Source organism: Callorhinus ursinus, unplaced genomic scaffold (assembly GCF_003265705.2).
Source record: "Callorhinus ursinus isolate GAN/ISIS: 27379988/994484 unplaced genomic scaffold, GSC_fseal_2.0 scaffold20, whole genome shotgun sequence".
In the NCBI taxonomy this organism is placed as follows: Eukaryota; Metazoa; Chordata; class Mammalia; order Carnivora; family Otariidae; genus Callorhinus; species Callorhinus ursinus.
The window spans coordinates 12,907,472-12,933,108 of record NW_027397082.1 but is presented as its reverse complement, the minus strand read 5'-3'; the positions used below and the strand labels follow the sequence as shown (position 1 = coordinate 12,933,108).

At 40.7% G+C, this 25,637-nt stretch overlaps 1 long non-coding RNA gene across 5 annotated transcripts; it reads right to left on the bottom strand.

Annotated features, from left to right (window-relative positions):
- Positions 1-21,479, bottom strand: LOC141374633 (uncharacterized). 5 transcript variants are annotated; one of them, XR_012381665.1, is made up of 6 exons: positions 20,714-21,479; positions 15,512-15,646; positions 14,832-14,991; positions 11,908-12,122; positions 8,724-8,815; positions 1-262 (listed from the first exon to the last, which is right to left on the bottom strand). It is a non-coding gene; the product is annotated as an uncharacterized lncRNA (long non-coding RNA). The 5 variants fall into 5 exon arrangements; XR_012381666.1 differs by lacking the exon at positions 1-262 and adding an exon at positions 2,443-3,130; XR_012381667.1 differs by lacking the exons at positions 1-262; positions 8,724-8,815 and adding exons at positions 10,471-10,667; positions 16,577-16,814.
- Positions 21,480-25,637: the final 4,158 nt, after the last annotated feature.

The following is a 25,637-nucleotide window of genomic DNA, read 5'->3' as shown; positions in this document are numbered from 1 at the left end:
TGATTTAACAGTCAACCATATGCTACTGCCTCAAATCAGCCAGCCCCCATAGGTGATAACACAGTTTGTATCCATTCCACAAGGGTGGTATTGGCCCATGATGGAGGGAGCAGCTGGTTCTCTATTCGTGGCAATGCCTTTGGGGGGAAGTAGGATGCTTCTTTCAAAAATGATCACTTCTATCCTGGAGAAAACCTCTTCCATCAGCCTTGATGTAGGTTTATGGAGCCGCTCCTTTCCAGTCATGTGATTTTGATAGTCTCTAAAGATGAAACAATCCATTAAGTAAAGCCTGGTATCAAAGACATTAATACTCCTTGGAAATACAGGTGTGGGGCAATTGTTTTTTGGGCTAAGTTGATAGCCTAGAAAAGGGTCATGATCCATTTCTTAAATTTACCCGACAAAATTTGCTTGGGGATTTTGTAAAAGACACAGATTTCTAGTTGGCTCTTTTGGTGACTGGTCTATGTCTGCAGAGACATGGGGTATTGCCCCCTTAACAATTACCCCTGTTGAGTGATCTGATTATATGGAAGTGGGCCCTTCATGCTGCCAGGGCTATGCCCTAGCAAGAAAGGGAGCCCCAGGTTATGGTAGTGGAAAACATTTGGGATTCTTGGATTTCCAGCTGGGAGTTCAAGTGCATTCTTCCTGACATTAAAGAACAACAATTTCCTGATACTTGAATTTCCTTGATTTCCTTGATCAAGGTAAAGCCTTCCTATGGAGGAAAGAAAGAGGCCACTCAAGCCCGTGGTGGACCCAATTTGTATAAGTAAATGAAACAAATCCAAACCTCTTGTTAAACAGATAAATCCCCAGTAGAGCATTTTACATTTGAATTTGTGAGTTGCACACATACACCCACACCTACACACAAATCAACCCATTTTTTTCACCTTTCCAGCTCTAATAGGATCTGGTCTGTATGTCCTCTTAACTCTACCCACTTGGGAAAAGAAGAATGGGGTGAAGGGATTACTGAGGGTAATCCTTCTGCAGGAATCTAGAGGTGTTGCCTTTTCCCAAATTTCCCATTTCTCAAAGAGAACAGCCCTGAAGCTCCTAAGAACTAGGAGAATGCAAATTAAGGATTACAATAGGGTGTAATTCATTAAGTAAATTATAGAGTATTCATTCAATAGAATATTATGATACAACCATTATAATGATAACACTTATAAATAATTGGTAATGGCACTGGAAAAGAACATAACATTCAGTAAGACAGCAAAATGTAGAACCACAGAACCATGTGTTGCATAATTTCAACAATTACACATAAACGCATATATGCATGACCAAGGTATGAGGTATAAAAATATAATTTTATTTTTTTACAAATAGATGGGTTACAAATGACTTCCATTTTATTCCTTAGATTTGTTCTCTAGGTCTCTCTCTCTCTTTTTTTAAGATATTTTTATTTATTTGACAGAGAGAGACACAGCAAGAGAGGGAACACAAGCAGGGGCAGAGGGAGAGGGAGAAACAGGCTTCCCACTGAGCAGGGAGCCCGATGCGGGGCTCGATCCCAGGACCTTGGGATCATGACCTGAGCCGAAGGCAGACGCTTAATGACTGAGCCACCCAGGCGCCCCTCTCTCTCTTTTTTTTTTTTTTACTAAAATTTGATATATCTCTAATATTGTTCAGAATAAAAAATAATTCAAGGTGATAGAAGGGGAAAACTTTCAAGTTAAATAAAAAAATTTAAAGCATGTTAAGAAGCATGTTTCCAATTACGGCTCTAGGATTTGTGCATCCCCGCTATGGGTGGGGACACCTGCCCATTAGTAATAATTAATAACACCTGCCCCCCAGGGAACTCCAGGGAAAGTTTTATAACTGATGTCACAAGGATCCCTTAGAATCAGACCACCCTGCACCATGTCCTGTTCTATGCAGTCAATCTAGACCAGAACTCCAAAGGCAGAGCAGGCAAAGGAGCTGAAAAGATGATTTGATAACTAGTTAAAAAATCTGTGGTGGGACTTTTTACGGTCGTCTTCAATATATAGAATACTTCGGGGTAAAATGTATTGTTGAGTCCAGAGGTGAAACAGAAACTAGCAGGTGAAAGTTATTGGAGGGTTCAGATTTCAGCCCAGCCCATGGAAGACCTTTCTAACAACTGGAGCTTCGGAGGAGGGCAGCTCCCCAGCCAGAGCTCAGTCTGAAGCTGGAGGATCATTTGTCCAGGGTGCCAGTAAGGGGTGGCTGTTTGAAGCAGACGAAGGCTGTGTGAGGTAGCACGTAAGCTTCCTACCCAGCTCTGGGACCCTAAGTTTTCAGATTCACAAAGCTGGGATTTTATTTGATCAAGCAAGCAGGACAGGCATGACTACCCCCACTATACAGAAGAGGAATTTGAAGCTCAGAGACATTAACTGAAGGCCCCAAATCATACAGCTAGAGTGGCAGAACTACCAGGGCAGCTGTACAAAGCCAGGATACCGTAACTCAAAGATTCAGGGAGACAGACCCTTGACGGGTAAACAACAAGGAAAAATGGCAACTTCCCCTCAAACTTTGGCCTTTGTGACTGGATTATACTTCTCAGAGGGCATCTTCTTGTGTCATCCAACACACGTTTTGTTGTCCTAGAGGCACTCTGAACTCTCTCATGGGGCTCCAGGAGACTCCTCCAGGTAGTAGCCCTACCAGTCTTGACTTGGTCTGAGGCTAGGGGTGGGAACCGCTGAAACAGGAAGGGGAAGAAATGCTTGATTCCCTGAGTGAGAATATGAGCCTGACATAAGGGAAGCAGGAACCTTCTGCCTGTTTCCAGGAAGAACTCTACTCACAGCTACATTGCTCCTGAGGAAATACATAAAGCATAAGAAAGCCTGGGGGCACAGAAGAAGACTAAGGAGGAGGGGTGGTCTTTTTCATCCTTGGTTTCTGGCTGTTTGGCCTCAGACTGGAGTTGTCGTTGTTTTTATTGCTGCTCTACCACAAAGAGAAATCAGGGTTTAGGGGGAGAGACAAAAATTCAGATGAAATAAAACTGGGAGCATTAGACACATTTTCTTTTTCTTCAGAGAACTGCCGTGGCATTAACACTGCATTACCAGTGTACTCAGCATTCTGATTTCCATGATGGGTGATTTCATTCAAGCGAGGACTAGGAAGAAATAAAAATCATTCAATTAACATTTATTGAGCACGTATCATGTGACAGTACTCTCTAGAACATTTTTCATGTATTGGTTCACATGAGCTTCTTGGAGACCGTATGAGGCGGCTATTATCATTATGCTTATTTAACAGATAAGGAAAGAGGCACAGAGAAGCTTCTGCAACCTGTCCATGGTTTTGGACTATATTTGCTATTTATTAAATAGCAGAGCTGAGATCAAGGCTCGAGCAGTCTCACTCAGAGCCCAAGTTACACTGGACTGCAATGTTGTGCTAGTAGTCCAGATGAGAGAATGAAATGGTCAAGGAAAGTTACGAAACTTGTTCAAAAGCCACACACAAATGAAGGACAAATCAGCACTAAAACACTCTAATATTCCAGGATGAGGTCAGACGATGGTCCCCCTAGCCCAAGAATATCCTGGACCAGTGCTCACAAATCACAACCACCGGCATTTCATGAAACTTCCTGAACAAATGTCTTAGAAAAGATTGATGTAGATGTTGAGCCAAACATTCACTGGACACCTACAGTGAGACTTGCCCTCACCACATCTGCCATTCTCCTAACTTATGGATCCCTCACAACCAACTTTGTAAACAGTATTTTTATCTCCTTACTTATGGAAACTAAGTACCATATTTGAGGTCACAGAGCCAAGTAACAGCAGAGAAAGAAGGAGCAGACCTTCTGACTCAGCCCAGGCCTCTCCACTTCACATTTCAGTTTGCCTCCTCAAATGTAAGAAAGAGTTCTTGAAATAACACAATTTATAAAACATATAAATGTGAATCTTACTACTTTGACCTTAACAGAAGGCTGATAAAATTTTTTGAAATGTCCTAGCCTTTAATAATTAATTAAATGGAGCTCATAAAGGGGATAAGCCTGACTCTACAGTAATGAGATGTTTTACTCTCCCTCATATAATTTTACTGATGTTTGCAATCACTTTTCATGACAATAATGTCCTTCTCAAGGAAACAAGTTGGTTTCCCTAAGGTTCGGTTTCCATGTTACCTTCTCATAGACTCAGAGGAACCCAAAACCCACGGACTAAGTGAAATTGGTGGAGGAAAGTCCTTTCAAAAGGAATAGAACAGATCCATCTTTTAATTAAAATGAGCCTCTGGAGGGTGCCTGGGTGGCTCAGTTGGTTGAGTGACTGCCTTCAGCTCAGGTCATGATCCCGGAGTCCCAGGATCGAGTCCTGCATCGGGCTTCCTGCTTGGCAGGGAGTCTGCTTCTCCCTTTGACCCTCCCCCCTCTCATGTCTCTCTCATTCTCTCTCTCAAATAAATAAAATCTTTAAAAAAAATAAAATGAGCCTCTGGAGATAGATAGATACACAGATACTGAGAGAGAGAGAATGAATATGTACCACACAAAAACAGTTGATGTGATAGGAATGAACTCAGCCAGCCCTTGGCACTTAATGAATTACCAATTTCATGGGGATGGTTTCAGCAAAACTCTGAAGTCAGCAGTACAAGGAATTCTATAATGCCAAGACGGTGTAAAATAGCAGTTCTGTTTTCAGAAGAATTGGACTTGAACTGGAAGCCAACTACTCATGCTAGAATGGCAAGAGATTCACTGGCAGACACTCTGGGGATATAGAGGTGCCAACTCTTGGGATGACCTCACCACACATTCTGAAATAGAAAATAATACTTTTTGGGATTCTGTTAAAGTTCATCAGTGAGAGAAAGTCCCTGCCATTACTTAAAAAGCTCTAATACTTTCAGTTGACTATTAGTACTGATAGAAACTCACCAATTCAATCAAAAGTCATGCTTTCTACAGAGTTGGTTTAGCATGTTTCTTAATTAGGTTTTTCCATTAGCCACATTCATAACATCCAGTGGCAATGGAGCATTACAGGTCATTGCTGTGAGGCACTGGACAAATCACTGACAATCAGTCACACATTCTCTATGCTCTTTATATACCACTTTGCACCCTCTCAGTCTCCTACATCAAGACCCAATCCTAATCTTCGGTTCTTTCCTGAGATGCTTAAATAAAGGATAACTTTGAGGAAGCAAGATGTGAGAGAAAAAAAAAATCAACAATGAAGGGGCAGCCTTCATGTCTCATTCACTTATTAATTCATTACGGATCGAATAAATGAACCTCTCACTTCACAAGATCCCTAGAACACTTGTTAGTATAGAAGAATGAAAGTTTATTGGGGTGGGGAAGAAGATTTTGAATGATTCCCAAAATTTAACTTTTTAACATAAAAAGCTCTCTTTGCCATGAAATTAACATGTACATCTTATAGTCTTTAATGAGAACTGAGTCACACTAGGATACTTCAAGAAAGGGTGGAAAAGCACAAAAATGATTCCATTAGTAGTAGACTCAGGACATACCTGGCTGAGCAATCGTGGCTGGAGCTCAGGTTATTCACCAATTCAATTCTCTTGACATAACTCATTTAAGGATTACAGCAGCCTAGATTCACATACTTTCCTTGACCATTTGAACGGATAATGTATACCTCATTCAGGAAACTTCAAAAAGATGGTCCGATGATACAAGGATTCAAGAGCGGCAGCTCATCTCTGTGTTACCATGAAAAGTTGATGAATTTATAATGAAACCAGTCCCTCAAAAGTTCTGAGCAGCAATAATCATGCAGGAATAAATTATAGTCAAGAACCTCTGTACATTACAAGACACACCACTAGGACAGTGAAGAGTCAAATCATATTTAGGAAAATATACGTATATATGACAAATGACTCAGCCAGATTAGATATATAACAACAAAAACGAAAAACTTCCAAAAATCAATGCAAAAAAGATAGGAAACAGAATAAAATTCAAAACATTTGAACAAATAATTTGCCAAAAGAGATACTGATATCCAAATGAACAACTAACCTTAGCAGTAATCAGGGAAATACTTAATAAAATCAATGTGACACTATTCCATAATTAAAGGGTAGATAAAATAAAAAAGATGAAAACTCTTTTTTCCATGTGTATGTGTAGTCACCAAAACTCTTATTCCCTGCTGATGGAAGTATCATTTGGTACAATTACTTGGTAAAAATATTTGGCAGTATCTACTAAAGCTGAACATAATTGTCCTCAGAATTGGAGATAGGTCTAAATGTTCACCAAAAGACACAGAAGAGAATATTTATAGAAGAATGACTCATATTAATTTCAAATTATATAGTTTAGATAATTCACAAGTAAATACAACATGGAAGAAATTCAAAAACATAATATTGAACAAAAAACACAGGTATAAAAAAAGAGCATAGAATTAGATACCATTTATACAAACTTTACACGAAGTATAAAACCAAGTAAAACCAACCCATGTTATTTGAAGTCAAAACAGGTTATCCCAGGGTAAGAACTAACTATAAAGGGGTACGAGTCAGGCCTCTGGGGAGCTGCTCATGTTCTCTTTCTGACCACAGTACTGGCTACACAGGTGTGTTCATTTATGAAAATCCTACAAACAGTGCAGTAATGATGTGGACACTTTTTAATGTATACTTACTTAAAAAAAATTCCATGGTGGAAAGAAGAGATGGATAGGAGTCACTGGAGAAAAAACAATTTTACAGAGTCTGATAAGAGTTAACTTTGTTCTTTGGAGCAGTTCTGAGAAAGCTGGTAAGGTTAAAACCAAGAGGGAAGAATACCTACTTGAGGTACACAGCCCCTCCTCACATTTATACGTGTGTAACAGGTGGACTGTAGATAATAATGATGTCAATCCCTCCTTCGCCTATTATCACACTTCCCAGGGTAACAATACTGCACTAATAGAAAATGACAATGGACTTGTCATAATGCACCCCAACAGCTACTCTGGTTCAGGCCCCATGCCCAAGAAAATGACAGTCACTCATTCCCATCTTGTATAAGAGGAACAACAGGACAAATATCAAGGGGAAAGCAAGCTCATCACAACTGTGCTAGTGAAACTACTGTGAAGAGAGGAGAGAGCACACGTGTTTGGGAGCTCAGAGTCTTTGGTCCAGTCAGAGATGTGATGCTCAAAGGGAAAAAGGAAACTAAAGATGGTATTTCAGGACTGGTAGACTGAGCCCCAAATGGCATGGACACAGATGAGACTAAAAAGGAAGAAGGACGGGTCATATCCTGTTAAATGTATGAAGAACCACAAGGTGGACCTAGTTCTCATAAAAGGGAGGAAAAACTGGCTACACAGATCCTTTCCCCTCCCAACAGTCCCTGGGTTGGCAAATCCTTAATCTTGTTTAAAGGCCAGCTCAAGGGGCACCTGGGTGGCTCAGTCGTTAGGCGTCTGCCTTCGGCTCAGGTCATGATCCCAGGGTCCTGGGATCGAGCTCCACATGGGGCTCCCTGCTCAGTGGGAAGCCTGCTTCTCCCTCCCCCACTCCCCTTGCTTGTGTTCCCTCTCTCGCTGTCTCTCTCTCTAATAAATAAATAAAATCTTAAAAAAAATAAAGGCTAACTCAAATATCAACTCCTTATAAAGTCACTCCTTCCCCCTCCCAAAATCCTCACAGGACTTTGCACAAATCTTGATTATATTTACTATGCACTTATGACTCTAAATTGCATTTTTTATATCTGTATAGCTGGCCACTCCTTCCACTATGTGTATATCACCTCAGGGACAAAGCGTCTTAGCATGTAGCACAGTCATCTGAGATGTTTTTGTAGTTTTTTTTTTTTAATAGCTTTATTACAAAGGGAATACATACACATGGCAAAAAAAAAAATCAAAACAGCATAGACGAGGGATGGATAAAAGTTTCCTCCCCATGATCTAGCCCAGCGGTTAGCAAGCTTTTCTTATAAAGGGCCAGATAGGAAACATTTTTGGTGCAGCAAGACTATGGTCCCTGTTAGAGCTACTCAACTCTGCCGGGTGCATCACAAAAATAGCTACAGATGATATATAGAAACAGATAATGAGGCTGTGTTCCCATAAAACTTTACTTTGAAGAACAGGTAGCAAACCAAATTCATCCCAGGGGCCATAGTTTGCCCACCCCTGTATAATGAGTGGTCTCATGTCCCAAATTAATGACTGTTAAAAGTGTCTTACAAAATGTACTGTCAGTTGAGTATATCCTTTATGCAGCCCCACTAACCAAAATGTAGCTTTTAAAGACAGCAAAAATACACAGTGATGGACCTGGACTAGTTTCTTCAAATAGAAAAAAAAAAAAATTCCTAAATCACTTTTTTTTTTCCCTCATAAAGAACCAGGTATATGTGGTTGGGTAGCTACCAACTACCTTTGTGGAATGTCTACAGAGTCAAAAAAGAAAGCAAATGAATCCAAGTTTTTGGTGTCCCCATATCTCCTCAAATGTACAGTTTACTAATTCTAGTTTTATGCTCAGATGAGTCTGTAAAATTATCTAACCCATTCGACATCTAAATTACAACATAAGCTCTAATACAAGGACCCAAGGCTTTCGGGGGCTGCCTAGAAATCTAACCACAAGGGTGAATACTGTTTCAAAAGGAAAACCCATTCCCAGCCAAGAGGAAAAAAAAAAAATTGAAGTACCCTCTCTTTGTAACATCAGAAGCCACATGCACATACCTTCAAAAGGGGACTGAGGTGGCTGTTGGTTTCCCCTGTGCCCTGCAATCGGGTGTGTACGTTTTAGGTCCTTTAGTAGTAAGAGATGGTATCTATGAAAAAAAATTTAGAATTTATACTAAAACTTAAAAAAACCCCAACTTATCAGTAGGAAACGTTCTAGTGAGTGTTAAGATCAAGTTCCACTCTAGAAATTTTAAAAACATTGATGAATTACAAGTTTTCCACTGTCATTGGCTTCCCTCAGTTTCTCACTCTGCCTGTGATTCTCTCTTTGGATCTCTGGGTCTTCATGTTTCTGACATAGGCTCTTTCCCTCTACCTCTCTCTCTCCCTCCTGCTTCTCTCTCTCTCTCATTGTGGTTCCATCATAGTCTTTGGGGTCTTTTCCCTTCTCTGGCTCTCTCTACCTCAACCTTTGTTGGTTCTGTCTCCCCTTTCTCTTTCCCTTTGTGCATGGCTGCCTTTCATTTAAGCAATGCAATCACCAAAGTTCTTTTCCACAGCCATGCAAGACTTTCTAATGACTCATCTTCATGGGTGAGGAGTTCCAGGCAGAATATGAGTGCTTGATTCACTATGTATTCATATGGCTCAGGGTGTGCATTTTGTGCGTGTGTGTGCACATATATGAATATGTACACGTAGATGAACATCCAGATCAAGCTAATGCCTGAGATTTAAATTGAGATGTATGTTTTCTTTGTTGGACTTACAGGTCACCTGAATGTCTAGTATATAGTATACAGTCTTGTTGGTGCAAGTACCTCCATATCTGTCTCTTTTTTTCTTTTTTAAGATTTTATTTATTTATTTGATGCTCCCCACTGAGCAGGGAGCTGATAAGGGGCTCAATCCCAAGACCCTGGGATCATGACCTGAGCCGAAGGCAGATGCTTAATGACCAAGCCACCCAGGTGCCCCAATATCTATCTCTTTTCTAATTAAAAAAAAAAAAAAAACTGATGAGGAAAGGCTTGGTTGCATCCACTATCACACAATCAGAAGAAAAAACACGAAGTGATCTCCTTACCACCTTTGTCATCAAAACTATCTACCAACACTAGTTGGTAGAGATTTGGGGGTTGTTTTTGGTGAAATCTAGATGCCTAGAATTAAGCATAATGAAACTTATAAGGTTCATGATCTTTTTTGATTCAGTTTAAAATATTTTTTAAGTTATAAAAGTAGCATATATTCATAGAAGAAATATTAAAAAACCCACAATTTAAATGATAGTTAAAACAGTCATAATCAATGATATTTTAATCTTACCTTTCTAATTTTTTTTACATTTTCTTTCTTTTCTTTTACAAAAATAGAAACATATTCAACAAAGTATACTGAGCCCCTATTATGCACCAGATGCCCTGTTAGATAAATAGAGAATACAACAGACAAAAATTTCTACCCTCATGGAACTTAAAATCTTACTATTTAAAAAATTTATGTTTTTACCTTTTACTTTGCTGCATACATTTTCTAAGTCATTAAATACAGATAAATAATACATTTAATAGGTATATGATATTTTATCACATTGATGCACAAGAACATGGGTATTATTTGCTTTTATGGACCGAGAAAAGGCCAAAAAAAACAAACTCAAACCCAAAATCACACAGCAAGAATTTAGTAAGTGTTTACTCTGAGTGAATAGTTATAAATGCTGTAAGGGATATATAAAAAAAAGAACAAAAATAATTTTTTCAATTTTTTTCAAAGATTTATTTATTTGACAGAGAGAGACACAGCGAGAGAGGGAACACAAGCAGGGGGAGTGGGAGAGGGAGAAGCAGGCTTCCCGCCGAGCAGGGATCCTGATGCGGGGCTCGATCCCAGGACCCTGGGATCACGACCTGAGCCGAAGGCAGACGCTTAACGACTGAGCCACGCAGGCACCCCAAAACAATTTTTTTAAAGATGAGAGATGGCCCCAGGCCTCTAAGACATGACAATGGACAAGGGAGAGAGCATAATTACATAATTACAGAAGAGAGACAATACACATTACACACCTGCTAAGGGGGCATTAGTCGTGCTTACTATGGTGTGTTATTATTAATTCAATGACAACAACAACAACTACTACTACTACTGCTACTACTAATAATAATACAGCTAACGTTTACTACTATGTGCCAGGTACTACGTTAAGGGCTATCAACCCATTTAAGATTGTAACAAACTTTAAGAAGAATATTTTTATGTATGAGGAAACAGAGGCATAGAGTCACAGTTATTTTCATGAAGTCACAGAGCTAGTAAATGATGAAGCAGTATTTCAAACCCAAGAAGTCTGTTTCCAGAGTCTTTGCTACTGATTATTATATTAGAGTTAAAAAAACGCACCAAATTTTATCCTCAGAACACAAATCTTATTTATGCGGATAACCAAGAAAGATGGTACCAAGAACTCATTCCCATTATACAAACTACAAAGTGTTTATTTCACAGTAGAAAGACTGCTTTCCAAGTCTTTCCTTTTTCTGACATCTTATATGTGCATCATTATCTCTCCCCTAGCCTGCTTCAGCAGGTCTTACCCCATTGTATTCAGATTCTTTTGAGAAGTTATCAAAAGCTGTGGACTTCAACTTTTTCCAAAAAAAAAAAAAAAAAAAATGCTCATGTACACAGAAGTGTAGGCAATCTCAGAAAGTTCATGGACCTGAAGCTACAGAATCCTCTAGGGAAATTTTTTTCAAACTTTAATGTTACTAAGAATCACCTACGGGATTATTAAAACATAAATACTCCTGCTCACTCTCCTGCCCCCATCAGCATAATAAATACTAATTCTAGATTAGTAAAATACGTTTACTTCAAACATCCCAGGTTATTTAAATGTGGGGGCGTGAGGAACACCCCTGAACGTAGTTTTGGTTGCCAGTGGGAGAACCTAAGGCTGCTCAGTTCAAAATCCCTCCACCTACCCAGGGCTGGTCAGGTGGAGATTAGAGACAGTGTTTCCAAACCTGGGTGACAAAAGCCTTTTCCTTGATTCTAATCAGGAGAAAGAACTGAGGAACTAAACAGAAGACCTTTGATTTTACGAACAGACAAGCCCTGGATCAAATGACCCATGAGTTTGGGTTCCCATATCCTCTCTCATTCTAATTAGGGAAGATGACCAGAACCATCAAGTCTTTGGCTCTTGCGCACAGTATGATCAGCTAATTACCTGATAACATGTCTCAGTAGCCTCATGTCCAAGTGAGTGTCCATGTTGTCCATCTGTCTCTATAGGATCAGTAGCCAGCAGGGAGAAATCAAATGCCAGCTTCCACACATTCACTCTTCCTGGAGAGCAAGCTGGAGATGACATGTTAGTCATGCTACAGGAGTCACTCATAGGAATGGGTGGATGTCATGAAAGGAATCAAACAGGTCAGCACCCTGAGGACAGAGTAACAGGGAAAGGGGCACACTTAGATTTTTCTGTTCATGCCTAGGGTTCCCCCACCATCACTTGAACTGGTTTAGGAATTCCTCTTCTAAGAGACTTCAGAATGAACTCAATACACAAGGGCAGTGTGACAGTAGAAAGAGCTTTGCAGTCAAAGTCAGAGCAAAACTCAAATTCCTGATGCACCACCTTTTAACTAGGTAATCTGTGGCAGCTTTCTTAACCCCTCTTGAGACAGAGCAGGGACTGGGCTTGGGTCCCCTCAACTCTGACCTTGAAATCCAGCATTTCTTGATAGCCGAAACCCTGTGTCTTGAGTAGTATATTTTGCAGGAACATGGAAGAAGCATGTTTATCAAAAGAGGGACTCAACCAGGAAGATTGGTGAAGACCAAACCAAACCAGTCTGCGCCAAGGTGGACCACAGGGCTGATGTGACCTTTCACCAACTTTCTCCCTCATTACAACACCAAAAATCACACTCAAGGGTGGAGATTTAACATGCTAATGAGACATGCAGTGCATGATGAAGCATGTTTTGCCCACTGCGCCTACGTGCCCCGCTTCCTGTATCCTCCATCCCTACATGCTTAGACATCATTCTTTTGTCACCTCAGCTTCTGATGGACGCTTTCCTTTGTTCTGTCTCCCTTGTGTTTGAGCATAAGCCCCAAGAGCCTTGCCTGGAACTCCCATTTTCCTCTAGTAAATTTCTGTCCAAGAACACCAGTCAGTAATAATCTGAGCCTCAGTTTCCACAATGTTAGAATGGGGATAATACCTACTTCACAGGGTTGTTGTAAGGATTAAATTAAATAACATAGTGATGATAGTCTGCAATGTGCTTATAGAGGATTGCTCAAAAGCTATGGTGACTTTTATCATTGTTGTTAAAAGTCAGCTTCTGTTATATCCTGTAGACAGCACACCTGGGTGGAACAGAGTTGTTCAGCAAACTCCCCTCTGCCTTGTCTCCAACCCCTAGTCTCAGTCAGACACAAGAAGAGCAAAAGGAGCCATTGAGGACTGATTCCCAATTGTCAGCAAATAAATAAATAAATAAATAATACTTTTTTTTTGTTTTTTAAAGATTTTTTAATTTTATTGTTGTTAGTCACCATACATTACATCATTAGTTGTTTTTTTATAATTGATGATTGTGATATTTATTTAATCTTCATTCCCTCCCTCCCTTTTATTTTTATTTTGTTTTTATCTTTAAATTTTTTATTGCTATGTTAATCACCATTAGTTTTTGATGTAGTGTTCCATGATTCATTGTTTGCGTATAACACCCCGTGCTCCATGCAGAACGTACCCTCCTTAATACCCATCACCGGGCTAACACATCCCCCCACCTCCAAAACCCTCAGTTTGTTTCTCAGAGTCCACAGTCTCTCATGGTCCGTCTCCCCCTCCAATGTCCCCCCCTTCATAAAATAACACTTCTATCATTAGGCAATGACACCTGACTTGAAGTAAATCTTATTAGCACCCTGTATGGTCACTTTATAAGTCTAATGATGACCCATCAATCACCCTGAATGAAACAACTCGTTCTAAAGCCCAACATGTGTCATTTGTATTGGTTCTCCTGGACCCCCAGAGCCCTGTGCCCTATCCCAATGGTGGTCCCTTATGGGCAGGAAGGCAGGCTTTAGCCAAAACATAACTCTGTCCCCAGCCCACGGCAAAAAGGCCTGAGCAAGTGCAGGTATCAGTGGAATTCTGTGGAATTCCTAGGTTTTAGTCTCTCCTTCTTCTAACACCTGACATGTAAATCACACTGCTAACCCAGCCATCCCTCAGCTTCATCTAGCACAAACTGTAGGTAATAATACCTGTCCTTCTTATGTCTCAGGACTATGATAATAAAACTGAAGAAATATGACAAAATTCTTCAAAAGTGAAGCATCTTGAACAGTAAAAAGATACATTACTGATCTAAGGTAGTAGAAAAATGTTCAGTGGATCTCAGCAGAAGCAGAGACATGATGGCTTTGATGGACACGTAAAAGCACATGCAGGGTTTCCTATAAGAACATCTGGGTCCTTTTATCCCCATCAGAATTTTAGAATAATATCTGTTTCTTTAGGATGAACCCTGCATAGTAAAACTTCACCTTTGTTTCTTGCCAAGCTTTGAACCATTGCATCTGTAGGCGCCAACAGCAGGCTACCCCAAATATGCTACTTTGGCATTCTGATTATTTTAAATAAAAATTATTTACAAGACAGCCAGTACAAAAAGAACACTCTGATGGCCCCCACCCCTCAACCTGCTTTTGTTTCCAGAAAGCAAAAAATAAATCTCCTTCTCTGTACGGCAGGTAAAGAGAATCTATCCTTTATAGGAAATTTGAGCCAATGAGGCTTTAGAAAAAACCCTTGTTACTTTTTTACCCTTTTACTTTCTCAGCCCAAATCCTGTTTAGAATCCCTTACCAACTGTAGCTCCCAAAGTTACATTTTTTTGTCCTGTCAATTCCTTAGAGATTTATCAGCTCCTTGTCCAAAAAGTGTAAAAACTGCCTGCCCTGGTCATTTCTTGAAGTCTCAATTTCATTATTGTACCTCCATGTGCACTCTGGTTTGGTTTGGCTTTGTTTTCATCCTGTTAATCTGGCTCATGTCAATTCCTAAACCAACTGGAAACACCTTGGAGGAAAGAAGGAAACTTCTTCCTCGCCTACACATACATCTGATGTGAGTGGAGTCGCACTCGGCAGTGGCCATCACACCCCGAGGAGTCTGGTTCCTCCTCACACTGGCCACAGGTCTTCCAGGCCATCACCTCTGGCCATGGCAGGGATGAGGTCTGGCCAGTTCGCCTTTGGAGACACAGGTGTGTTCTTCATACTTTCGAGAGGTTTGGGACAACAATCAAGATACGCATAAAGAAAGGCCATAGAATTTGCATATAAATTTAAAGACATAAGGCAAAGTGGCATTTTGGGGAGGCTGGCTCAGGATGTCTATGATGGACTTTACTAGATAAAAGACCATCTTTGTTTGAAAACTGTATTTGAGAGGATAAAAAGAAGCTATAACATTCAAGATGAGATTTAAAAATGTGCAGATAAGGGCAGTCATATCTTTAAGGGATGGTGTGGGGGTTTTTTTGTTTGTTTTTGCTTTGGGGGGCACAGATTTTCAATTTCTCATTGGGCATGTAATACACCCATAATCATTCAAAACTGATGTCATATATTAAGGAATTTCTTTTCTATGTTTGCTCTTGCAGTTCTTTTGCCTACCAAGAACTATGGTCATGTCAAAATTCCCCTTTTAAAGTCCTCACTACTATTCATCATCCAATTTAAGCATCAACCTTGCATAAGCCTTCTTAACCATCCCCGCCAAAAGGTTCTTGGCTCACCTTTACCTCTCTAGCAGTTCTGCCATCAGATGACCTGCATCTTCTATGGCCTCGTATGAATGTTCATCCCTTCCTCTACCATGTCACACACACCTCTTCAACAGTGCCTGGAACATCTTCAGTGCTCAGCGATATCTGTAGAATGAAAAGTTAATAAGACTATTTGCATAATGCTGTTAGTGTTGTCCCTGGCACATGGTATTCCTTAAATGTTAGCAATTACTCATATAAATAAGAAAACACTCCATATATTTTTGTGCCCAACTCTATGGTATTGTGTCCAATTCTATTCTATTCATGCTTTTTTTTTAAAGATGTGAATCATCTCATGGGCGCCTGGGTGGCTCAGTTGGTTAAGCCACTGCCTTCGGCTCAGGTCATGATCCTGGAGTCCCGGGATCGAGTCCCGCATCGGGCTCCCTGCTCGGCAGGGAGTCTGCTTCTCCCTCTGACCCTCTCCCCTCTCATGTGTTCTCTCTCTCTCTCTCATTCTTTCTCTCAAATAAATAAATAAATAAAATCTTTAAAAAAAAAAAAAAAAGATGTGAATCATCTCCAGAGCCTTTTTTTTAAAAGTTTTTATTTAAATTCCAGTTAACATAGAATACAATGTTAGTTTCAGGTACACAATATAGTGATTCATCACTTCCACACAACACCTGGTACACATCACAAGTACTTTCCTTAATCCCCATTACTTATTCAACCCATTCCCCCACTCACTTCCCCTCCCCCAGAGTCAATATTTAATGACTTTTATAGAAGGTACCAGAAATTCCAAAAAGAATTGTAATTTCTATTCTGAGATCATGCATTTTGCCACTGAAGATTCCATGTTTGCCAACTACAAAGGTGATATAAAACAAACTACTATGTCTTTATATTTTAACTCGAATACCAGTACCTGATTTAAACAGTGGGTTTCAAATTTCAGGGACTTATGTAAACACATATGTATGTGAACAATAGGGAAATACCTAATCATGTGAAATAGAAGGCTTGCTCACTCCCAAGTCAAGGACATAGATCGATGTGTCATCTTTGTCTCCCCAAAACTTTACTTACAAGTACAAGGAGCTCAACACTCTCAAACTGAAGACACGAAAATGTTGTGTCTGAGCTGGCTGGCGCTTCAGAGAAACAACTATGTGTCCTCAGAAAGCAGAAAGCAGCTAGTCTCCCTACTTGGAAGACTGCTAATAAGGAGATTCAAACTAGTCCATCTGCCTCCACATCCTATGCCTTCTTCCTCTACAGCATCTTGCTTTCCACGTCATTTGCCTTCATAATTAGGACCAGAGCCCTGATCAGAAAACAAAAACTGTAAGTTTGTTAAAGAAAGCCAATTCTATGAAAATTTAAAAAGTCAGGTGAAAAAACCTTATATAAATGATCACCAAACCTGGTTTTCCCAACAGATGTCAAACTAAAATCAGGTTTTTTTGTTGACTCAGAAATGTATGAAGTAAGACTAGATCTCAAAATTTTCCCACGAATTTGTGCTCAGTGAATCACTCAAGTGTCGATCTTAAGGCTCTCTAAAGATGAAGAGCAGGGTGCGAGAACAACGCAATCACTACTGGAGCTCAGGAATGAAATTTGACAGGTAGGTATTAAAAGCATCCCTTTTTCCCAAGGAGATGGAGCATCCATAACCAGGACGTGCCTCCTCCCAACCTCCTCTGAAATCCATTCATGATGAATAATTTTACAATTTTACAAACAGATCTTGACTGGCTCTGATTTCTATCTACAAGGCAAGCATAGATTTGGGAGTCAGATCAAAAAAGTTTATAAATTGTGCTCTGTCCCTGACACTCGCATAAGAACCCGAACAAGTGACTTATTCTTTCAGAACCTTGGTTTCCTGTTTAATGTCATGGGGGTGTGGGGGTGATCAAGATTATTGTGACATTTTTTAAAATGATGAATATACGACATTTTACAACAGCAACAAAAAAATACCGGCCCCGTTGAGGGGCGCCTGGGTGGCTCAGTCGGTTAAGCAACTGCCTTCAGCTCAGGTCATGATCTTGGGGTCCTGGGATCAAGCCCCATGTCGGGCTCCCTGCTCGGTAGGGTGTCTGCTTCTGCTTCTCCCCCTGCCTGTGCTCCCATTCTCTCTCTCTCAAATAAATAAATAAAATCTTTAAAAAAAAAATACTGGCCCAGTTTAATTGCTAAGGTAGTGTTGCTATATCTCAGGTCTAAAAATAGCTGGAGAAGACATGCGTGTCAGATAACCAGATTGTCGTGGCAATTTGATAAATGCAACATTAATACCATCATAATGACGTGAGTTATGTATGCAGATGACTGTCTATGAGCAATGTTGCCAGTGAGAAAGAGCCAGGAGGTGAGAAACTGAAACATTTAAATCACATTCAGCATAAAAATGTGAGGAAAAGATATTAATGCTTACCACCTACCTAACAAGAATGTCATAGGCATTAATGAGCTATTGCTGGTTAGCATTTTCAAACTCAGTGGAGGAAAGAATAATACACACAACATACCCCACAAGGCAGTGAATATAATCATATAAAGTTAGATCATGTATAAAATGAGTTGTGTAGAAGCAATACACTCGCTCCTGACAAGGACATTTGGTCCAAATCTTGCAAAGGTTTCCATCAAGAAAGTCTGCCGTGTATGACAAGGCTGCAAATGTCAGTACCTGAATTTAAGTAATGGCTCAAAATCTTGGAAATTCCTTTGAACTCGCTCTCTCTCTCCCTCTTTCTCTTCTCTCTCTTAACACACACACACACACACACACACACACACACACAGAATAAAGAAAGGTCTAGTCATGTGCAAGGCCAAATTCATATCCTCAAACAGCTGTCCCAAGAGCATCAGCAACAGGCACAGGAAGGAGGCAAAAAAACTATTCAGAATTCTTGAAAAGTTATATGGGCAGTCTATAATCACCATCCCTTTAGTTCATGCTTTTAGCTAAAAATCAGACAGGTTCAAAGGATGTGTGATGCCTATGCCCCACTTCTTTCTGGGAGAGAACCGAAGTGGCAAATCATGAATTTCTGATGTTGTCTTCGTATTTGGGGCTGATGAACTATTCCCTTTACTGATCTGAGAGAAAGAAAGCTGTTGGAAATGACAGTGACACACACATGTACGGAATTTTACAACAGTGTCCTTTCATGTCCATCAAGATCTGTCGTTCTGTTGATTAATTCTGATTAGCACTGACCTCACTTTACAGATAAAGAAATCTAAACTCAGATTATTATGTCAGCTTGCCAAAGGTACATGATAAAGAGGGCTAGCACTCAATTCTCCACTCTACTTTTCATTTCATTAAGTTGCCTCCACTTGAGAAGTTTCCTCTGATTCTACACACTCCAATTTGCAAAAATAATGTTACCTCCTCCATGATGCCGAAACAGATATATTTGGCTAGATGAAATTGAGTAGCTCTGCCTTTGAGTACAGAGAGAGAGAGAGAGAGAGAGAGAGAGGTTATGGGGTGTGTATGTGTGGGGGGTTAAGATTAAAAAATGAAGGACTTCAGTCAAGAGAGAAAGCGTAGATGTACTGCAGGTCACGCATCCAAAATTTGACTAACACTGTCCCTATATGACTTATAAGCATAAGCTTATGACCATGCTCACAACACACCCCCCACCCCACCCCCACACACAACCTGGCAATACATTTTAGTAATTTCTTAAATGAACAAGTATGTGGCTTGCCAAAGATGCATTTTCTCCTCTCTCATTCTGTTCAAAATCTTTCAAGGTGAGGTAAGGGATAATTTGCAGCTTGGATATCAGTATGTATTTCTAGTCCAAAGTCCTCTGCTTCATGGTACCTACATATTTGATGTGTTTAACACTTCCCTTCACAGTCAGAAATTCTGAGCAAACTGCCTGAAGAAGTGAAAAAGTTTTAAAAATTTCAAATTTAAATGGAATGAATAATTTTAGTGGCAACGATATTAAAGATGTGATCATTAAAGTAAGGAGTAAGAGTAAAGGTCTCCAGGAGCTCCATGGAAATAATCTCTGCTTCATTTGTTTAAGTAAATGTGTATATGAACAACATATGGACCAGAACCTATATCCTCAAGGCTAGATATCAGAGTAGTCTGGATGCTCTCAGGACAGGGCTAGGAATACTAATTGCTGTTATTGTGATTTATATCAATACATTCTAAACCTATGTTCATTCCCACTGAACAGATTTTATCTTAAAATACTCAAAATTTCTATTTCAGAAGCTCACAATAAGCATAACTAAAGTGGGAAGGTTTCTAGCAATCTTACTACAAATGAAGTCATGGTTAGAAGGTGCTAAACTGAATAATCTGTGCATATTTCAAAGAAGAAACGCTCAATTTCCTGATTGAATCTACCACTTATTTACGTTTATTTTTTGCCTGCCCTTGTTCATAATGTTCTCAATGTCTGCTCTATGGTAGCCTAGAGAACTTTCACACGTTTTTTAAATGATCTTTAATCATAACCAGTGGCAAAGCTGCTGTTTCACCATTTCTGCCAAGGAGAGTTTCCAGGTTCACTTTAAATTGACAGCTCCAACACTGAAGGGCTGCATATTCCCCAAATTCTAAAACCTCCTCCAGCATGGCCAAAAATCATGACATTCATTCCTACGAGCTTCTCTGTGTGCAGCAGAAGCCCACCACACCTACTGTCCTCAGTGTCACTGTCTTGTAATCTAGCAAGCCCCTCATAAGGACAGGGCAAGCCTTTATTTATGCTCTTCACTGGAGGAGGGCAAATAGTGGGGCACAACAAGGGGTTGCTGTCACTGGGGTCTTAATGTTCTAGGACTGGATCACACCGGAAAACAATCAATAATTCCCAAGCTGCAAAGCCCCAGCTCTAACCACACACACACACACGCCCTTAGAAGGTGATACAGGCTCTCTCTGTAACTTGCATCTCCAGAGTGCCCAGAGAGACAGACTGCACCAAAGGACAATGACTGTCCACTGCAGTTCTCATCCACTTTAAATTACCTTGCTAATCTGACATCTTGGACTTCCTGGAGCCATCAGTAAGTCTGCAGCAAGTAAAGGGGAAATCATTCCAGAGAATGTCAGACTGCCCTAAAAGTTAACCCTCTCACCCTCACATTCCAGATACTTAACTAACAAACCCACTCTTCGCCTGGTCTTCAACCCCAAAGACCATTGTGACAGGGTGTAGGGTTTACCTGCTAATTTGGAAGTTTCTTTCATGGTTGGGGCTTGGAGAAGATGGAGGTCCCGTAGGGATGGAAGCATTTTTTAGGTGATACAGTTCCTGGGGAAATTGGGCAGTGGCTTCTTTTTGCACAGTTCCCAAGTCAGAAGCCTCATATGCCCCCGTCCACCTGACTCTTCAACACACTTTAGCGCTTGCTCCCCTCACCCCTTACCCCTCGCCTCTTTGATGGCGCCCCGCCGCCACTTCACTCACGACGCTCTGGTGGTCAGCCAAGTGGAGCGGCTTTTGTGTGCGGAATTCCTTGTCACCTCCAACATGCTGATCGCTCAAGCTCCTCCAGCCCCGAAGCCTGTGGCTTTGTTACTCTTGCTGTGGAGTTCCAGGGTCCCGCTGCTCAAAGTACCCCCGGGCTTCCACTTTTGCTCGGCTCCAGTTCCCGGCTCTGCGCCGGAGGCGCTCCGGGAGGGGAGGGAGTGGCAGCAGCCGGGCCTCGCGGCTTTAGGTGCGGGAGTACCCGGGGCGGGGCCCTGGGACCGCGGGACACCGCAGGAGCCGCCACCGCAGGCGTCCGGGGCGCCCAGGACCCAGAGCCCCGCGCCCGCGAGGAGTGCGCTCAGCCCCGGGGGGAGTCCCGCCCCGCGCCCACTTTTCCCATCGCGGGAGCGGAGAGCAGCGGAGAGGGGGCCGGAGCAGCGGCGGCGGCGCGGGGCTTTGCGCTGGCCGGCTGTAGGGGGCAGGCGCGCAGGACCCCAACTCAGTCCAAGTTGGGCTGCGGAGGGGGCGGGCGGAGGCAGCGGGCGGAGGCGGTGCCGGGCGGGAGGCGGGGCGCGCGGAGCCAAGCGCCGCCAAGTGGACTGAAGCCCCGGTCTCCCGATTCCCGGGTAGTCGCCTGCGGAACCCAAGCGGGGGCCAGGAGTGGTGGAGGCTCCCGCTCCGTGCCCCGCTCTCCCCTTGGCTGGATTGCGGGTTGAGAGCGGGCTGTGAGCGCCAGGGACCCTTCCCCTCCTGCTCTCCTCCTCTCGCTTTGTTCCCCTTCTGTCCTCTCCACCAGGAGTCCAGATTTCCTCTGTAGCCAGGACTCTTGGCAGCGTCTTTGGGAGGAGAGGGATCTAGGGATTCCTCTTCTTTCCCCTTAGTGTCTGTGAATTGGCACCTTGATCTAACCCAGAGCACAGGCAATGTATCTGGGCCCGGAAGAGACCCCAGTAGGGCAGTAGAGGGAATGGTGTGGGATTGTGTGTAAGATAATAGATAGATGATTGATAGATACAGATAGGTAGATGATAGATAATAGATCTTAGAGTTAAATAGAAATATATTCTATCTATCGCTATCATCTAACTCTCCAATGATGATGATGGTATGTGTATTTAGAGGTCTCTCCCATTAGTGGCCATGCTTTACTCTTTCCCTGATCTTCTATAATATTCATCCTAAAGCCAGTCTTTTTGTATAACGTATTTGGAAGAGCACTTTGCTACTAACCATGTTCTAAATATTTTGTGGACATACACTTCCACATCCTCCAGAACAAGACAAAGTGCTGGGTGAAACAAAAAAAGGAATTCAAACTGTGGGCTTGGGAACATTTTGGTTTTTGCGCAGTGTTATAAATCCAATGGCTTAGCACAAAATCCAAGATTTCATAGGTAATCAATCAGTAATATACTAGAGGTGTATTGATTGCATCTATTATACCTTTGTATAAATTCACCCTTTCCTTGTATCAGTCCTTACCCTTCTAACATGATACATGCCTTCTGAAATCTTGGGATGAACTTCCATACAATTTGTAGCCTTCTATGTGTGTTTAAGTCTGTTACTAATTTGCTGTGAGAACTCAGGGAATCATCATGCTTCGTTGCCTAAACTTGAAAATGAAAGGGTTGCAATTGAAGAACAGTCTAAAAAATAAAGAACTAGTACAAAAAAAAAAAGTCAGCTTCATGAAGGACAAAGAAACTGAAGATCTGTCCCCAGTTCAAGGAAATTTAGGAGACACGAAAACAAAGGGTATGATCCTGGACTGGTTCCTAGACCAGGAAAAGGTCATCAGTGAATCAACTGGCAAAATTTGAATAAGGTCTATAAATCAGTTGACAGTATTATAACACATTTAATTTCCCAGTTTTGAAATTGCACTGTGGTTGTATAAGATGTTTATTTTTATGGAAGCTGAATAAAAGGTATGTAAGAATTTCATTTTTGCAACATTTTGTAGTCTGGTACTATTTTCAAAGGAAAATGAAAAAAACTGGCATGAAAAAATATAATGAAAGGATTGAATTAAATGACCTTTAAAACTTTTTTGAGCCTCGAATTCTTCCATTGTATAATATAAGATCTTCCAAGGCAGTTCTCCTGTTGCTGTTATTATAAAGTTCAAATGGACATTTTAGGGAGGAAAAATGACTTTAGAAATTGCAAAGTATTTCTTAAATTCCACAACTTTTCACATAGACAGTTTATTTTCAGAAGGGTGAAATACCTTCAGATGTCTTCACAGCCTTGACAAAACTAATAACACACCTGTTAATAACACATGTAGCACCCAATATTCAATAGATGAAAGCCAGAAAGATAATAGCTATAATAATAAAATGGTAAAAATTCTTCTAAATATATATTTTGTTTCCTTTGTTTTAACTTTATTGAAAAATATAATTTCTGGACCAACGATGGGCCTACTTTAAAAAGAAAACAGAGTAACTATTACTCAGTCATAATTAAAACCTTTTTTGACTTGACTTCTGTAGGATTTGTTTTTGGAAGTAGCTTCTGAGTTATTCTTTAGACCAATCTAAGATGAGCAAATGCAAGCAAAGCAGCCAGGACAGCCATTAAATTTCAGTGTTTCCATGAACAAGAGAGTGTCCTAAATTGTAGACTAATTCAGTTATTAAAGGAGCCTGGAATATTCTTCCAAAAAATACCTTTACTATTCATGAATCAGGGCTTATCCTTGGAAAACAGACCGGTACCCTGCGAGTAAAACAAAGTACCTAGCAGTTATGGTTTATACACAGGAGAAAAGAACCTGTGGTTCTCCTTCCTCCCCCAAGCCACAATTGCTATTTGTTAAAACCCAGAAAACCCGTTTCTCTCTTCTCTTACAATGATTTCAGAAGTTTGCAGATGCATTTGTTTAGAGTCCGTTCTAAAAGCCTTTCTACCTCCTTTCTAGCCATGATAAATGTGTGAAAATAATTTCACAGCTGGGAAACAGGATTAAGAAGTCAAAGTAGAAGTAGGTCCCTATACAAATATGGAACTAGGTAAACCAAAGGAAAAGAGGAAAAAAAAGAATAAATAAATTGGAAGGGTAAGGACTAATGTTGATTTTGAAATAATGTTTTTAATATTCTTGTCCTAGATTATTATCTGCCTAGAGTAAAAACAAGAATGGATATCCACATTGAAATAGCTCCCAGAGAAAATTGGTAAAGATACAAATGCTTTGGTTTGTTTTTGTTTTTGTTTTCCTCCATATAAATATTACTTTCCCCAACCTCCCAAATACACGTTCCTACACCCTTCACTTAAAAAGGTGGTCCAAAAGATTTGTTTATGGGAATCTACTGAGGATAGGCATTTTTTTAAGTGTATTTAAAAAACAAAACTATATTTTGCAGAATAGTTGTGGATTTACAGAAAAATTGTGAGGATTCTCAAAGAGTGGGATATGAAGGTGGGCGTTCCTCAGTGAGAGTGGCAAGCTGGGGAGATCTGGGACTGTTGCCACCTTGTATCAACTGAACATTCAGCAACTCACAGTGGTTTCACTCACAAAGAACCTGGCCATTGTCCCCACCTCCAACACCAGACCCCTGGGTCAGATATTTTGCCCATGGGGAGAGGCCAGAGAACAGAGCTCTAATCTCATCTCCAACCCCCAAGGAACTGATTTCAATCATAATGAAGTACAAAGAAGTTCAAGCCTAAAGGTACTCTTTAATAAGCAGTCAAAATTATGGTGAAAAGCAACTGAGAGGAGATCTGTAGATTTGTTGGTGACAAAGGCTACCTGGGTGGTTGTCCTCATTTCAGTGGAGAGAAATGAGGACAGTGCCAGCTGGAAAGAACTCCCTTAAGTCAGACAAATATCAGTCAAGGACCTCAGGAACTATCCCCTGAAAGGAGTCTAAATTTGATTGGATTCGTATGTAAAGGAATTTATGTCTCAAGGCATTGTTGAAAACAACAGAGCAATTAGTAAGCAATTAATGGAGTTAACAGCTGTGTGTGATCAGGAAAAGAGCTCTACTATAATCACTGTCATCCTAGGGTAACTGTGGACATACTCAAATCTATGTCCCCTGAAGAGAAAACTCAGAGGCTTCACACCGGGTGTGTGATGGGGGGCTGGCGTTGGGGGAGGATAGACTTCACTAAAATAATCCAGACTAAATCAGTAAACAAACAAGCAAGAAAATAATAATAAGCCCTGGGATGAGAAAGAAAGTGCCCAGAATTGCTACAATATATCATTCAAAATGTCACACTTACACACAAACACTGGCAACAAGGTGGTCATACTGGAAAAGTATGACCCATACACCAGAAACAAAAAAATAGATTATGGAAAGTGCCTGTGAGGACATTCAAATGTCAGATTTTTTTTTAATTGAAGTATAATTAACATACAATGTGGTATTAGTTTCAGGTATATAACATCCTGATTCAAAAATTCTATACATTACTAGTGCTCACCACAATAAATTAGTCACCACCTGTCGCCAAACAATGCTATCACAGCATTATTGACTATGTTCCCTGTGCTGTACTCTTCATCTCCATGACTTATTTATTTTATAACTGGAAATTGTACCTCTTAATCCCCCTTATCTTTATCACTCATCTCCCACCTTTCTCCCCTCTGGCAACCATCAATTTGTTTTCTGTATTTAAGATTCTGTCTCTGTTTGTTTATT